The sequence below is a fragment of the Vespa mandarinia genome, chromosome 2 (genome assembly GCF_050613455.1).
Source record: "Vespa mandarinia isolate Hongniang chromosome 2, ASM5061345v1, whole genome shotgun sequence".
Lineage (NCBI taxonomy): Eukaryota > Metazoa > Arthropoda > Insecta > Hymenoptera > Vespidae > Vespa > Vespa mandarinia.
This window is the reverse complement of record NC_140811.1, coordinates 19,450,945-19,461,549: the sequence shown is the minus strand read 5'-3', so window position 1 is coordinate 19,461,549 and position 10,605 is coordinate 19,450,945. Positions and strand designations below refer to the sequence as shown.

Below are 10,605 nucleotides of genomic sequence, written 5' to 3'. Positions count from 1 at the left end.
AAATCATGACAAGCAAGAGGATAAATTGTATATTTTCATTTGGGTAGAATGGAAGATTATTATGGTCTGTAAACGAATGAAAATAATGGGGAATGTGTAACGGTACAAAAGTTACTGTTTATACCATCCTTTTATCCTAAGATATGTGTGAATATTAAATTCTAAATTATTGCAAGCGAATGGAGTTTGCGTTAAGAATGCAAAACTTTGTGTCCTTGTAGATAGAACGATAATTCTTTATCCAGTTTTGTACTTGAGTGGGTTGCGTATTGTGCCAAATCAATTTATCATATTGGTCTAAAGTCGAATAAAAAAGTATAATATTTATTAATATACAAAATTTAGCAGAGAATGTATAAAAAGGAATACGTATAAAGATAAGGGACAGAACAATCCAGGCTAAAACGTATTAATTGACATTAGTTATTTCTTTTTTACAGACGAATATTTCCATGAAATCTTCATGATTTTGTAATTAACTAGGGCATTGCTAATCATTTTTTTTACTTTGTTGGATAAACCAAAGAGAGAAGGTTGTCAATTTTATAATAAGTTATGATCTGGATTGTCTTATACTAGAAAGTGTTTTTATCTTACAAAGTAAAAATTAGTGCTGGTTTTGTTTCAATCTTCTAACAAACGTTTTCTTCCAATCTTTCAATAATAACATGTACAAATTTTTATCGTCTTTTACTTATTAGCTAGTTGTTTGTATTAAGCAAAATATGATCTCATCTCTGTATTGCTTTTATTTTTACTCGAGCGTTTATTAATCTTTTAGAAAAAATAATGTCCAATTTGACGTTTAATTTCATTCTCAAACAGAAGAAAAAAAAGAAAGAAAAAAAAGAAAAAAATCTCCAGCACTAAGAAAATACATTTGCAATATTCGTAGTAATTTTATAATTAATTTGCTGAGAGAAAATATAAAAATTGTTCACGATGCATTTCTCTAAGTGGTTAAAATACTCATATATAACTTTCTCTCTTTTTCTATATATATACATATATATATATATATATATATATATATATATATATATATATATATATGTATATGTATATGTATATATCTTTTTCTATTATTATTTTGTTTAATGGGAATGTTACTTCACAAAGGTGCTGCCAGGAAAGTGTGCGAATAAGATTTCGTTCGACACATAATCGTGTAAGTTACTGCAAAGAAGAATGGTGTAAGTCAAAAAATAAAAGTGAAATTGAAATGCAAATATTTGTCTCCCTTTCGATATTCGATCTATATTTATTCGAGCAAGTGCAATTTCCAGTAATTTAATATAAAAACAGAAGCGACTTACATCATTCCTATATTACTTTAGATCTTATACGTTACAAATATTTTACTAGTATTCTCGTATTTTTTTAAGCAACGTAATGCTCCAATGTGTTGTTTTAATATTGCGACTGAATACAAATGTTATCCAGTTTCATTTTTCGACTCATGTTGACCAAGCATTTTTTACTCGGCTTAACGAGTACTACATATATGCGCTTTCAGCCCTGAACTTTTTTTTTCTTTTTAACATCCTTAATATAAATATTATCGTCTGATTACCTTCGACAAAATTGTCCAGATTTTAATTTAAGCTTCTATAAGATTACGTTTCATTTACGTAAACAATGTAGCGTCCTACGGATAAGTTGTTCACGTAAAATTTTAATTCTTTTTACTATTATTATTATTATTATTATTATTATTATTATTATTATTATTATTATTATTATTATTATTATTATTATTATTATTACTACTTCGATAAACGATAATAAATATACATATATATACATATATATATGTATATATATATATATAATACTTAATAATTGTTGAACGTTATGTATGTATATATAAGTACGACGCTTTCTTTTTATGTACTTCGACACATTACTCGAATATTATTTACCATGATTAATTTAGATATTATATTGTTTTAAATATAATTCTGCAAGGAACGATCAATCTGCAATGTTGACTGTTAAAAACATTTTATGTAGCATTATGTTATTACTGCCAACCCATGTCTTTTATTTATCCACTTCTTTATTGAGTTTTCTCGTGCGCTTGTCTTCTATAAGAGATTAGAATTCTTGAAAAAGTATGAAAGAAAACCAACAGTCTCTCGGCGAATTTGCTATTTTTAAAATCCTAATTTCCTCAGCGATGTCATACACCATTGTTGTTCATAATCCCGATCGCATAAGGATCTTCGAACAGACATCGTATTTTTTTCTTTTCTTTTTTTTTTTATCTTAATTTTCAAATAAAAATACGTATCGTAGCTTCTCTTTCATCGATAAAAACGATGGCTGGTGGTTGGATCCTATTGCGATTTAAATTCGTCCAAAAAAAGATAATTAAAGAGGATTAAAGAAAGGAGCAATCTTAATACGAGAGAGTTTTCTCTCCCACCCCTTCCCCCCCACTCTCTCTCTCTCTCTCTCTCTCTCTCTCTCTCTCTCTCTCTCTCTCTTTCTATATTTAGGAATAAAGGAGCGTTATTCAGTCATAATTCTTCTATTAGTCGGAATTTTTAAGTTTAGCCATATAAATAAATTTAATTTGGGGGTGGCGTGACATGTGCACACACATTTACAAGAGTTTGTAAAGAAGAAGAGGAAAACGATATAACGATATCTTTAATTGTAAGGAAAATACGATAATTTGTGTACATGCCGTATTAAAGATCTAATTAAAGATCATGACGAAAATTGAAAATGAATAAAGGCCGTAAACGAAATTTACAAAAAAGTAATTGCATACATATATACATATAATATCAATTTGAATTCTTATTTGCTGGAATAGACGGAGAAAGAGAGATATGAACAAATACTTAATAATTTAGGTAGATAGGTATATTATACATATTATAAATATATAAATACATATGTGTAACTTGCAACAATTTTTCTAGAACACGATCGAAAATATTTATTTTTATTCAATGCGTAGTTGTAAGCGCGCGCTCGTGAGAGAGAGAGAGAGAGAGAGCAAGAGAGAGAAAGAGAGAGAGAGAGAGAGAGAGAGAGAGAGAGAGAGAGAGAGAGAGAGAGAGAGAGAGAGAGAGAGAGAGGAGCTTTTGATAAGAAAAAGATTAAAGAAAAAGCCCTTAAAGTCGAGAAAGTAGTATATATGAATGGACCGTGTTACATCTCGACGAACCTTATTGTATATTTACTTCTCGCCTCGAACACGTAAACATACATACATACATGCATACATTTAATAGATACATCGCGTATGTACATATTATATATAAAGAAGGTAATGTAATTTGTATGCAGAATAATTATCATTGCCTTGTTATTATTAATCGCATTGAAATTTACAAAGATGAAAGGTTCTAAGTGTCAAAGAGATGATGTCTAAAGTATTGAGAACACAGAGCGTCTTACCAAAGTTACTAAAATTAAAATGTAGAGAAAACGTGACAGAGAGCAAGAGAGAGAGAGAGAGAGAGAGAGAGAGAGAGAGAGAGAGAGAGAGAGAGAGCGAATGTGGTCACATTTCCGAATCTTTCTAAATAAAAAAATTTAATAATGTAAATATATATAAATAACGAGCGAAAATGATATTTTCTTTGTATTTCGATACTTAGCACCTTTCGCACTTTGCCTTCCTAAAATTGCTTGGAGTAAAAGAAAACATCTCTCCGTTTCGTACTGTATGCAATACCTATATACATAGATACATATGTAATCTTGAATTTGTATGTACATACATAAGTGCGTGAACCCTAGTCACGTTCGGTGACACGTAAGGTAAAGGAACGAGACTCTAAACATCCTGGGTAAACGTTTTACCGTTTAAAGAACCATCTATTGCTCGTAAATGAAAGGTCAAAGGAATCCTTGATATGACAATTCGACAAATGTACTCTACGCAATTCTTGGAAAAATAACTCGTAATGTCAAGGCGTACACTTTAGCAGAGATAAGATCGGTCGAAAAGATAAAATTCATTCTTAACTTATGAGCGACACTAACAAGAAGGCAGCTGAAATATATTTTATCGTATGGAACATGTACACGGCTTATACGACGCACGTTATATGGATCTATACACACACACGCATACACACACAGACACACACAACGACACACACACATACACATACATATATCAGGTACACACTTTCTGCACATTATTTCTCATCCGAACGTATATATTCACTTTTAATCTAAGTAATATTCAGCTTTATCTAGTCTTTAAAAAGTGTGCATGGAATTTTTAGTCGTTCGCGGAGCGCCTGTAAATTTGCAGAAGAGATTTTTTTGTCCTCGTTTTATCGAATGCAATTCATTATTCGAATGCCATCGTGCTCATCGTACCGTTTATCTTTGACATTTTCCCAAGAATCAATAAAATATTAACTGTACGATCGCCTCTACGATCGTTTTAATTATCGAAAATTATTGCGTTGAGAAACGTTTCGTAAACGTACTTTTTCGTTTTGATTCATGCGAATTAATTGAAATATATCGAAAAGACTGGCAAATGGCATTTCTTCGGGGGAGGAACGTAAAAAAAATCGAAAGGATGGTGGAGAAGGATGTCACTTATTTTTTAAACAGAGAGATCGCGAGATAATTTGTGTTTCTCTGTATAAACAAATGGAAGATTAGACGAAAACTTGAAATTATTAATCGTTTTAATTTTTTGTTAAAGAGAGAGAGAGAGAGAGAGAGAGAGAGAGAGAGAGAGACACGTTATAATGCGTATAGGGACACATAGGGACAAGAGAACGAGCGTATGTTTAAATAGTGAGTTTGAATGAATGGAGTGAGACATATTGTATTATATTAAATGAAACAAATATTGTTTAAATAAAATTGATATACATAATGGTTAGTATTGTTGTCGATCTTTTCAGGTTCTTTCGTTAACGCGTAGATCACCATCACAACAGTTTTATTTTCCGAAAGCGAGGAAGGTGGAAGAAGTAAAAGGTAGTTACATGACAATCAAATTTATTAACATATGTGATCTTTGATTTATTTTCCTTTTACTCTCTATTAAGATTTATAATTAGATAATTCTCTCGTTATCGTTCGTGTTATTATTAACTTTTTCGAAGTACGGAAAGTTTGTTCGAAGTAACGTCGATTGCCGCGAAAATTTACGACCAATCGGAAAAGACTTTTTCTCGAGTCGAGAGATGAGAACGACAGTCACCTTCTTTCCAACATTTTGTCCTTCGTGGACGTTACCTTTTTATCAAATTTTTTCTTTTTTTTCTTTTTTTGTTATTATTTTACGTTATCGATCGATAAAAGGGAAAAAGTCGAAATAATAGTGTAATAATGAAAGACGCATCGATATCTTACCAAAGTAACCTTACTTGGCACATTAACGGCCGAGATAAGACGCAATAAGGTAGAATAATCAAGATGCTTTCGAGCATAATATCATACTGATGTAAGCATTCTAATTCATCGAATGTGGGTGTACGTATGAAATTCGTAACATTGTAACGTGTATTATATCGTATCACGAGCTTTATTATATCGATTTCTATAAATATATATTCTCTCAAGGACGATCAAAGATTTTTTACGTAGGTGCATAATACATATATATATATATATATATATATATATATATATATATATATACTTAACATTTTTTCCTTTCGAAGAGTTAAACGAAACTGTCGGTCGATAATGGCAGAGATCGACGTTATCTTAGGATCCGCCATCGTATCTTATAGCATCGATTTTATTTCGTTTTATCGAAGAACAGATGGCCCATTTGTATCGTGGGTGAGGGGGCGGGGGCGGAACGTGAACTCGGTTACCTTACATCGAACGTAAAGTTATTAATTAATAAACGTATATCTTGATTATCCGTAAGAAATATCGTTAAGAGATTCACGAGGCAATCGGGTATCTTTGGTGAATCCAAGGAAGCTTTTCCGCTATGCAATGTAAGCGTTATCGCGTTAATTGCTTTGCGTTTTACATCAACTCGGTAGCGCGTTGCTGCGCGTCCGGGTTGAGTACTTGACACGATATTAAATTCAATTTCCCTTAGATTTGCGTAACAGAAAGCAAGAAGTTCATATCGAGTGAAGCCCATTTGGAAATGAAATCGTCATCGTGGTCGTCCCCATCGTCGTCGTCGTCGTCGTCGTAACGAGATATATCCATCGTACTCTCTCGGTGATCTATGTAAATTATTCCCCTTCGATTTTCTTTACGCTTTTTACGTTTACTTTTTATTTCTTTTCTTCTTTTTCCCCTTTTCCTTCCTTCAAAGTATTAATTAACCATTTATATGTTTCAGATGAGCGCAGATTCCATTCGAACGAGCACCATCAGCTGAATTCAACCAACGTAGAAATGTTCCCTTTAAATTCTACGCTCGAGAGCAACTCGAGAGCAACTAAAGAGGAGAGGCAACGAGCTCCGCGTATGTATTACGGTATGGGAATTTTGCAGATTACCCGAAAGACGTAATTCGGATCCGAAAAAGTTTTCGATGCGTTTGCAATGTGCCGTACGAAAAGCGGATTCAAAATTGAAGTGGCTTTGTACCTCTGCATCATCGATATCGAATCGATACCGATACGTATATATATATATATATATATCTTCTTTTTTTTCTTTTTTTTTTTTTTTCTTTTTTGTTCGAAAAAAATCTCGACTTTTTCGCGTACACGTACGCGATTATGTCGTATTAATAGGAGATAATATAAACGAACGTACGAAAAATAATCACCTTACGAACGGAAAAAGATCGGTTTTTCGAAGCGGACTGGACACATTGAAGAGTAAAAATAACAAATAAAAGAGAAAAAGGAAACGTGTAGAATATTGTCGATAATGCCTTTGTCGAGTCGAAAGTGATAAAATCGTGACACGATTATCCGAGCTTGAAAACTCGATCGACGTGGATTAAAAATGGGTAAGAGGGGAAAACGGGAAATTCTTGAAGCAGCAACGAATCCGGGACGGAATGAATTTACGGTTGAAAATCATAGCAAACAAGAGTGCCGAGTTATCTCGTGGCTGTTTCATCTTTAGCTATATGACTGAACTGTGTTTGTAACGTGGATTTCTATATCTATATATGAATGTATTCTTGGTACATGTACCGTAGGTGTGCGCGAACGAGCAACGAGATGAAGCTTTTCGAGTTGGATTCGTAAGAGCGATTCAATGATTTCGTTCACTGAAATACGTGTGAATTCGAGCGATGCTCGCTTTAGTACGCAAGAGTATACTACCGAGAGTAATACACATACGTCTATATAGAGACGTTTGTATATAACGTCAAAAAAAAAAGAAAAAAAAGAAAAAAAAGAAAAAAAAGAAAAAAAAGAAACAAAAAAAATGAAAGTTGTATTGGTAAAATCTGGTCGATTCGTGGAGATACAGTGTCTATAGGAGAGAAAAAAAACGATGTTCCTACGAACAGATGACAACAACTCGTTACTTTCGACGGATGATAATATGTCGGGGGATATCTTTTATGATTCGGCCACTGTGCACGAATCAAAGTAAAATTTTTTCAGAGGCAAACATTTTTTCCAATGGTTTCTCCTCCTTTACACACGGCATAAGACTTTATATTTTATAATTATGTTTTCGTGATTCTTTGCTTCTTTTATTTCTTTTTCTCTTTTTCTATCTTATCCAAATCGATGTACCATATGAATGTGTACCAACACATTCCACGCCCAACAGACAAAATCTTTATATTACGTTCGGATTTTTAATCTCTTTCGAATAATATTCCCCGTTATATCCCCGGGAACACCTATCTTTGAATATTTTTTCTCATCGATTTTACGCTTCTCAGTTTTCCTATCATTCTGCTTTTACCTACGATCACGAAGAAAGTTTTGCGTAGTAAAGAAGATAATATTATCGTTTGCTTGGGTTTTTCATTGAGAAAATAACTGCCCTATCCCAAGCAATCGTCCTACGCGCGGTGTACGATCGCTCAGACGTTGAAAATAGCCGAAGGCTAAGATATCTCTCACGACCCTCTTTTTTTTCCGTGATCCCCCTCCGAACGAGCTCGCACGGATGACCGACACTCACTTTTCCTCTGCGTTACAAATTTAAACTCGAACACGCTTTTGTTCGTCTGGTTTTCCAAAAAAAAAAGAAAAGAAAAAAGAAAAAAAAAGAAAAAAAAAGAAAAAAAAATATAAGTCAAGGGATTATTGTTATTTGGCTTCGTAACGAAAGCCCTCGAGGAATATGTTTATAAAATCGAATCGAGAATAATCTTCGTCTGGTTCACGCGACGTTAAAAAAAATCGATGACTCCGATTGACTTAATATCCGTATAGACGTACGGAAAGACGCAATTTCGACGACTATCGTCGTTTTGGGAAACCGGCCAAAGATCTGGATTTTAATTGTCGAAGTTATCGGGCCGCATTCGCATATAACGGCCACATATCTCCCGACAGTATGTCCGGTGATTGGAACGAATAATATAACTCTCCTCCTCCTACCTTAATATCCACCGTGGTTCGACGTTGTCGCGAATAATCTGGTCACGGTGGAACGCGCTATCATTTTTCATAGCAAAATGTCCATTGTCTTTTCGCAAAGGAATAGTAAAAAAAATCACATGATTCTCCAATACGTTATTCACGATTTATTATCTCGATTCGAACACTGATACGAAGAGAACTATCTTGAAAATGTTCGTTGATAAGTTTGGAAATGACTCGAAAAAGAAAAAGAAAAAAATACAAGACAAAATAAACGAAAGAAAGAAAAAATTCACTTTCGAAATTGCGAAAATCTTGGACTATTAATACAAATTTCATCTCGTCTCGTTTTCATCTCCCTTTCTCAAAATGAAACGCGATTGGATCGAAATTGCGTGTAGATCTGGGACGCTCGTGTTATATTGGATTTTTATTTTTTTTAATTATAAAGAAAAACGTTTTTCAACGTTCTCGAATCGAACGAGAAATACAACCGTTCGCCGTTTATAAGGGAAAAAGTTAATTGAAACGAACTGTCCGAGCTGTTCTTTCGTTACATAAAAGTAGGATAAGCTAGTTATCGTTCATCTATTCGTTAAGATATGTTTATAATAATAGCGTTGTACGCGATGTTAACGTTATTGAATTTTGATTTTCAGCGTTTCGTTTAATAGAGTGAAAAGATACGAAGGAAAACAAACGAATCGACGCGTTTAATAATCTTTACGTTCTAATTGTTGTTATATTTTTGAAGGAGCTTTTGAAAGAGCAATAATAGATCGGGCACGATAGGAACGACGTTTCAATTCGTAAAAGCCGATTAAACGCGATGGAAGTATTATATTTCGCGTAGCAATTTCGAGAGTTTCCTCTCGGCTTGTCTTTGCAAATTCAACATGGACTCGTGCAAGCTGATCGCATTTGACTCTAAACGTGCCATTTTGCAAAACTCTTTCCGTGAAACCATATAACGAGGTAGCTTATTAAAAGAGGAGAGAGAATCGTCAGACAGCTGGATAACTCGTCAACGCGTAAACTCAAGAAGAGATTTATAGTTGGCATTGATGAGAAAGCCAACTTAGAAATGTTTATTAATTAAAAGTCCGCAATTAATCAAATTCTCTTCAAAACGAGAGAGCCAATTTTTATTATATGCTCTATGACTCCTTGCTATACTTTATATCGCTTTAAAATTTTTATCTTCTTCTTTTTTCTTTTCTTATTCTTTTTTATTTATTCGCTATTAATTTAGAAAATCTATCACAAAGATATTTGACGATGAAAAGAGAATAGGAAGACTACATGGAAGACTTTTAAAACGTTTCGAGGAGGAAAGTAAAATGCGATGTCTCTCTTGATCTTTTTTCTTCCTCTCTTTCTCTCTCGCTCTTTCTCGATATGATTGATCTTTGAAGCGTTGCCGTTCATTCCATCGGCTTCGATATGCTGGGCCGACCTACGACCTATAACACGATATGCGTGGGAAAATGCCTTCGACCTCGCGGAAAGCTACGTATTCCTGTCGGTGCTCGATAAAAAGGGAGCGGACCGCGAAATGGTATCGTTAATTCGTTTTTGTTCCACCTACAAGCGTGTTCTCTTTCCTTCTCTTTCGATCGATCTATCGGACGCTTTCGATCGCTCTTTTCTTTTTTATTACATGAGAATCGCGTGTACCTTTCTAGGCTGATATCGTGTCGTATCTTTAAAAATTCGATTGCCGGCTTTTTTCATCGCACTTTATCAAACGTATTCTCTTTAATCGAGAAAAACCTCAATAGACATTTTGTTCTTTACAATCTATTTTTTTTTATCTTCTTATTTATTTTTAAAAGTGTGATCCTTGTCTTTTTCTCTTTTTTTTTTTTCAAAGTCACCTTGTATATACAAATAAACGATACCATATTTGATTAGAAACGGACGATCATCAAATCTCTCGAACTCGTTTCAGTTTCCGTTCGTTTCGGCAGAAAAGACATAGAGTAGCGTGTGAACGAAGAGAATTAATTTACCCGATACATATACATATATATGTGTGTATGTATATTGTACAAAATACTCGAAAATGTTTTCGATTCCTTTGACGTACGTGTGAGTGCGTGTGTCCGCCGTTTGTCTCTTTAACAGAACGCGT

At 33.7% G+C, this 10,605-nt stretch overlaps 1 protein-coding gene across 1 annotated transcript in view; it reads left to right on the top strand.

Moving 5' to 3' along the window:
- The first annotated feature begins 6,304 nt into the window (after nucleotides 1-6,304).
- The window catches only part of Oamb (Octopamine receptor in mushroom bodies), a 52,209-nt gene continuing 47,908 nt past the window's right edge, over nucleotides 6,305-10,605 (top strand). The window contains exon 1 of the mRNA XM_085655230.1: nucleotides 6,305-6,442. The gene's annotated coding sequence lies outside the window, so the exon portion shown is untranslated. The remainder of the gene's footprint in view (nucleotides 6,443-10,605) is intronic.